Raw genomic sequence first — 7,096 nt, 5'->3', positions numbered from 1 at the left:
TCATAACTGTTATCATTATATACTGAGGCAAACATTGACATGGTACAGCATAACTGCTATCATTATATACTGAGGCAAACATTGATGGTGGTACAGCATAACTGTTATTATATACTGAGGCAAACATTGACGGTGGTATAGGATTACAGTTATTAAATACTGAGGCAAGCACTGACAGTGGTACAGCATAACTGTTATCACCATATACTGAGGCAGACATTGACGGGGGTACAGCATAACACTTATCACTATATACCGTGGCACACATTGACGGTTGTACAGCATAATCCCTATCACTATACATTGAGCCAAACCAAACATTGATGTGTTGTAGGCCTACCACTTCAGTGTCTGGCTTAGTATACAGTAGGGATGCACCGATTCTGGAGCGAAACCGAAAATTTAGCATTCACTTGGCCAATACCGAAAATGACCCCACACCTTTAAAAACAAAAAAACACACACACATATATGATTGTTAACAGCAATCACAATCCTGTCATGCCCAGGCATACCCAGATTCCAGCATGTACTGGCTGACTTAGCATGATACGAGTGTGATTGTTGTTAGCAATCATATATATTGTAACAAGGTGCGGGGTGTTGTAGTGGAAGGGGTATACATTCCCCCTCGATTTTGCAGGGTTTTATACAACATTTAGGGCAGGCTGGTGCTCCACCCCGCAGTTTACATGCACCTGGACTGACACGGGTTCCAGGCCGGGAGTTTAAGCTGACTCCAATGCACTGGTCAGCTGCAAGTAATTAGCTGCACTGACTGCAATATAACCTGACCTATTGGACAGAGGGAGAGAAGAGAGTTTGTTTGGAAGCAGCAGAGCTTGCTATGCCCAAAAGAGACCATCAAAGAGGTTGGTGGGATTATGTTTTGTGTTAGTTTAGACCCTTAGTAGTGAGGGAGTTATATGTTAGTAAGCGCTCAGACGAGCTAGGCTTTTGTTTGTAGCGAATTTGTGTTCTATGTAATCCTGTAAATATCTGCATACGTGGACTACAAATAAATCGATGGTGATTACCTAACTGAGATGTGGCGTTAATACCCTAGAGGACCGTGCTGTTTGGTACCCTGTGTGGGTGCAGGATCACAATATATATATATATTGTATTGAATTTTTCTGTCCAATTTTGACGTCTTACTTACTTTTAATAGAAGTGTGGTTAACACACCAAAATTGGACAAAACAAATCAACAACATTATATATAGTACATGCTGGAACCTGGGCATGATAGGAATGTGATTACAGCCTACCTATGCTATGCTACCCCCCCACACACTTACACAGCCATGCTTTCACACACTCATTCCCAAACATTCAGCATAACACCCATCACTCTCACACACTAATTAACTCTCACTGAATGTTTTCCTACCTTTTCTCTGTCACTGTTCCTCTTCCTCCTCTTCCTTCTTCCTCTTGGCTCTTCTTCTTCCTCTTGGCAGTGAGTGCATTAACAGACCTCCCGCTCCCTTGATCGTCTTTAAGCCAGTTAGAGGGAGATCCTTGATCTCCCCAACCGAGCCTGCTCCTCTAGCGGCAGACATTAAGTAGTTAATGTCATTAAGTAGTTAATCCAGGTTCAGGCTCTGCTGGAATCTGCAATAAGATCCCTGCTGCCTGATTATGCACGTTACCATGCAGCTGGGCACAACAGCCCTGCATTCATAATTGTAACAGTGAACACAGAAAAGAGGGTTGGACTAGGGTTTCTCCTTGATCCATTGTTTTTATTAAAAAAATTGCCTTCAAAATGCAATGTTGAAATAATGAAAAAAAAATACAGACCTGAGTGATCTCACCATGACCGGTGCCACAAAATCCAAGAAAGATCCGCAGTGACTATCCATATTACAAAAAGATCAGTTAATACATATGCAAATATAGCAAGGGGTTTTTTTTTTCCCCAAATGCCCCAACAAGCTGTGTTCCCACCAATAGACAGATTCGCTACCCTTTAACCTAGATTTAAAAAAAAAAATACAACATGGGGTTTCGAGTGGCAGTCTAGAATATAAAAAAACCCACTGTATGTTTGTGGGGTATTAAAGGGAATGTTGTTTTGTCGAATTGTGGCATGTTTTACATATTGACACCAATAATTGTCAGAGAAATACTTCCACACCAAACCATGGCTTTATAGATCTTGCTTTGTGTACTACTATATTGACAAAAGTACAATGCTAGTCTTGTGGGCGTCAGTGTATGGTATTAGAATGAGAATGTGGGGGGAGGGTGTCAGTGTACAGGTTTTGAGTGTGTATTTTTGAGGGGTGTTAGTATACAGTGTTAGTGCACACTGAGTGTCCGTGTATGAGCCAGAAATGTGGTCTGCAGTCACATGTAGGGAGCAGACCAATGAGAAAGGAAGAAACTAGAGCAGGGACAGATCAATTATTTCCTGTACCTGGGTATGATGTACCCTGCCTACCTGAATCAGCTGCCCCACATAAAAAAAGAAAAAATGATGTGCACCCTACTTTGTATAGATTCTCCACTGCTTGGTTTAAAATATTATCTATGTAAATTAATGGGGGTCACAAGAGAATATTCTTGTCTGGGGTGCCACTTGGTCTAGGACTGGCCTTGGCTTTATATTAGCTATAACTAAACATTAAACTGTACATATCACTATTACTATCCACTAACAGGACCCAGGCACGGCCCTTTATGCTATCCCCTACCCTAACCACTAGGTATATTCATTAAGCTTTTAAGTTCGTTATTAACATGCTAGTTGGCTCTGAGACATTAGAAACACATTTAAAATTTTGCCCCAAACCCAGGGAGTGACAAAAAAAAGATCAGCAAAAACCACGCCGTGTATACAAGGAAAAGGAAATCCAGATATTCTTCCTGATACATACAAAAAATCTGGAATGGTAGATGAAAAAATATGTCCTGTGTTTTCGTTAAATCAGTGGTTGTGGCAGTCCACTTAGAAAGGTAAGTGGTGTGTCTTTGATGTCCAATGGCTTTCCGGGGAATACATAATTTTTATTGGTTACTTTGATGTTTAGGGGTATTTGTATGCCTTCCTGGGTCAACTGTAATAAAACAAAAAAAAAACAGGGAAAAGAAAAAATGTCGGTGCGCTGGTATTTGTATGCCTTCCTGGGTCAACTGTAATCAACTGTAATAAAACAAAAAAAAAACAGGGAAAAGAAAAAATGTCGGTGCGCTAAGCTAGTCTCAAATAATACAAATGTATAATTTAAGGCCTACCAAACAGTGTGAGCATGCTGCAAATACAGTGTGTTGACTGTACAATGCATACAAAAAACAATATACTGTCTGCGCTTCTCACCCTAATAAAGTTGGCAACAAATATATAGCAGCTTGCTGTCCAGGGGTTAAATGGGAGGAGGTTTAATTGCACCTCCCTCAACACATTAATAAGGTTTTGGTAGCAGTATAAACTGCTTTGTGTGCCCACTATGTAGGAGGTGAGAGTGGGATCTCACCCTATTGAGAGTGTGCCTTGATGTGGCGGGTGAGCTTAATTATGCTTTGGCCAATTCATATAACCAAAACCTCTCATTTATATTATGTTTATATATTTGTTGCCAACTTTATTAGGGTGAGAAGCGCAGACAGTATTTTATTTTTTGTAAACAAAAAAAAACCACCTACTTGCACTTTGGGGATGTCTTTGTGACTGTGTAACCCTGACATACAATTAGGGCCGCAACTAACGATTATTTTCATAATCGATTAGTTGGCCGATTTATTTTTTCCATTAATCGGATAAAAAAATTAATGTACATTTTTCATTTATTTTAAATAACTGGATGTTAAAACAAACAGCATAATAAAAAAAACTTTGATAAAAATGCATTTGGTTTTATTTCCCAACCTGCCCCCCCAGTTATGCACATCTGAGCCCATGCTTGCCACACTACCTCCCAGATGTCACATACCCTCAGATATGCCACACTGCCTCCCAGATATACCACTCTGCCCTCCCCACATATGCCTTATATACCCTATATGCCTTATACCCCCTGATATGCCACTGTGCCCCCTGATATGTCTTATACCCCAGTATGCCTTATACCCCCAGATATGTTACTCCGTCCTCCTCAGATATGCCTTATACCCCCCAGAAAGGCCATAATGCCCTCATAGATTCACAGACTCGTTCACAGCACACTGACACAATACTTTTATATACAAGTACTGGGTTAATCTTCACAGCTTCCAGGATTCAGATCCCCCTTAGTTTGGAGCATTTTACCTCTAACTGCACTTTTAGTTAACCTTATTAAATTAATTAAATTAACCCTCAGTCCTCAGCAGTAAATTAATCCTAAAGACCCCATCAACCATAACTGCCCCTAGATTAACCCTGAAGACCCCATTAACCATAACTGCCCCCATTAACCATACCTGCCTGTGAGTACGTCTTACCGGAAGGAATGCAAACTGCAGGAATGAACACACTTGCTTGACACGGAACACACACTGGGAGGCCTGGGGGTAATAACAGGACACTCTCGTGGGGTAACCGTAAGCACGGGTGGTCGTATGAGCAAGCCGGGGTCAGGAAGCCAGAGGTCACAGGTGGTCAAATAACGAGCCAGGTCAGGGTGCCAGAGATCACAAGAGTCGTAGAATAAGCCGGGGTCAGGTAATGGAAAATATCAGAAACACAGAAAAGGCTCAGATGAACGCTGAGAAGTAGGAACATCCACATAAGCTTTAAATATCCGGGGGGGGGGGGGCGCTCCCAAGCGTCAATCAGCGTAACCGTGTCTTCCATCGCCATAGAGACGCGGCAGAATCCAGGAGGCGTTCCGCGTGGCTGCCTTGTACCGCTGTGAGCGGCGGCATTGTCTCTGCAGGAGAAGAGGACGATTTTGCCGGAGGATTTGAGTTCCCCGAGGTAAGTGCCTTACACTGCCTCTAAATACCCCATTAACCATAACTGTCCCTAAATTAACCCCCACCTCCCCTAAGTTTCAGCAGTCCAAATATTAATCAGTGTGATTGCAGGGAGGGACTGGGAGAAAGAAAGGGGTGGGGCCAATCGTCAGAGTGATTGCAGGGAGGGACTGTAAGTAGTAACTGCTGTGAGTCACACTGAATGAAACAGATTATAAAACGAGGGGTATTTTTCATAGCATTTGCTCTGAAAAAAACCTTATTTTTTTAATTGATAAATATCGATTCAGCTAATCGATAATGAAATTAATTGGCAACAATTTTCATTATCGATTAGTTGTTGCAGCCCTACATACAATATATATGTTGCACCTACGTGCTCCACATGAAGAAGAAAAAAAATTTGAATTCTGTGGTCCATTAGATTTTTTGCCTACACTGGGCCACCTAGGTGAAATACTCATGAGATGCGTGTTAAAGGGAACATATGATTTATGGGTTATTTTGGCATTTACAAGTAGATTTACCCTATCTGAGGTGCACCTTCCTTATTCAACTGAAGAGAAGAGAAAAAAAAACTAACTATGTGACTATGTAACACATATACCACACATGAAGTATCTTTGTTCTCAGGAGAAGCGCAATTTAATTTTTTTCTTCGATCTTTCTTGTTCAATGTAGACCAGTGTGAACCATAAATCCCAAAACGTGACTGAAAGTTTAAAAAAAATAAGAACGAAAAGCTCAAAAGTTTCTCTCTCCCTTAGATTTCTGGTTGCAGAGGGCTCCCAAGAAAGTTAAGTGCTTTTGAAATATTCAAGGGGGGTGCTTTTTGGTAGTTTTATGGGGTTAACTTATATGACCTCTACCATGTCTCAAAGGAGACATGGAACTAATACAGTGATCTGTCAAAATTTGACAACTAAAATGTTCCAATTTTTAGCTCATGTCAACCAAGAAACATGGCTTATCCATGCAAGTGGGGCATTGCTGTACTCTGATGGTGTCGCTGAACATAATTCAAGACCTTTTCTGTTCTTTTTTTGTTACACCAACTTTGAAAAGTGCTGGCGTGGAATCAGCTGCATGGAACACACCCACATTATGCAGCTAATCAGATTCTCTGTGCTGTGTAGTTTTGGAAAATATATAGTTTTAGGGAGCTAAACCAAAATATATGACCTTTACTGTGCCTCAAAAGAAACGTGGACCTAGCAAAGTGATCTGAAATTTCAAGTTTGAAAACTGAAATGCACATGTTCAAATTTTGACCTTGCAAGCTCTAAAACATGCCATAACCACGCATTTGGAATATTGCTGTACTTGAGGGTTGTTGAATGCAAATCATAAGTTGTGTCAGCAATAGTACGTACCAGATGACTGCATCGGGATGCGGCTCCCGTCAAAAAGTTTGCGGGTGCAGGCAGTTTTTCGGGTGTTGAAGGCGGTCATACACATGTATTTACGTCACATCACACGATTCTGCTCTGTTCTGGCAGGACAAGAGAGGCGACTGTGTGCGAGCAACGCAAAGGCAGCCTTGCGGGAGTGCAAGGGAAATCTGCAGTTCAAGTAAGGGGGTGGGGGAGTTTGTATGAACGAGTATGCGTGATTGAGGCAATGAGTATCTGTGTATGAGGGAATTAATGAGTGAATGTTTGTGAATTATGTTTGCGGGAGCGGGCGGTAATGGTCAGAAATTAAGCGGGAGCGGGATTAAGAAAACAGTCCTGCGCAAGGCTCTAGTATGTACCTTGAAATATGGAACGTATTGAAATACTGCGTTGGTATATAATGTGTTTGAATCCTCTGAAAAATACCCTTCGTGTTATAATCTGGCCTCAGCAGCGCTGCGGGGACCCGGATGCTCCTGTGACAGCTGGCAGGCGTCTGCGCGATGTGCGCAGACATCCTCCGCTACTATCCTCCACCTCTGCCGGGTCTCCACCTCCACCATAGAAGCCCCAGCGGCAGTAGCAGCGTCGAATGTTGTCTGTGCGCATTGCGCAGCGCTTGCCGGCTGCCAGAGAGGTGGATCCCCCGCAGTGCTGCAGGGGACCTGTATCCTCCTCTCCGACAGCCATGCAATGTGTGCAGACAACATCTGTTGCTACCAGCGCTTTGCTTTCACTGGAGCTCCTATGATGGAGCACCAGCATCACATGACCTTCCAGTGCTCATTCATAGAAGCTTC

The sequence above is a fragment of the Sceloporus occidentalis genome, unplaced genomic scaffold, assembly GCF_023333645.1.
Source record: "Sceloporus occidentalis isolate IW3139 unplaced genomic scaffold, rSceOcc1.0.p SCAF_58, whole genome shotgun sequence".
NCBI classification, from domain to species: domain Eukaryota; kingdom Metazoa; phylum Chordata; class Lepidosauria; order Squamata; family Phrynosomatidae; genus Sceloporus; species Sceloporus occidentalis.
Note: the sequence above shows the minus strand (reverse complement) of the source record.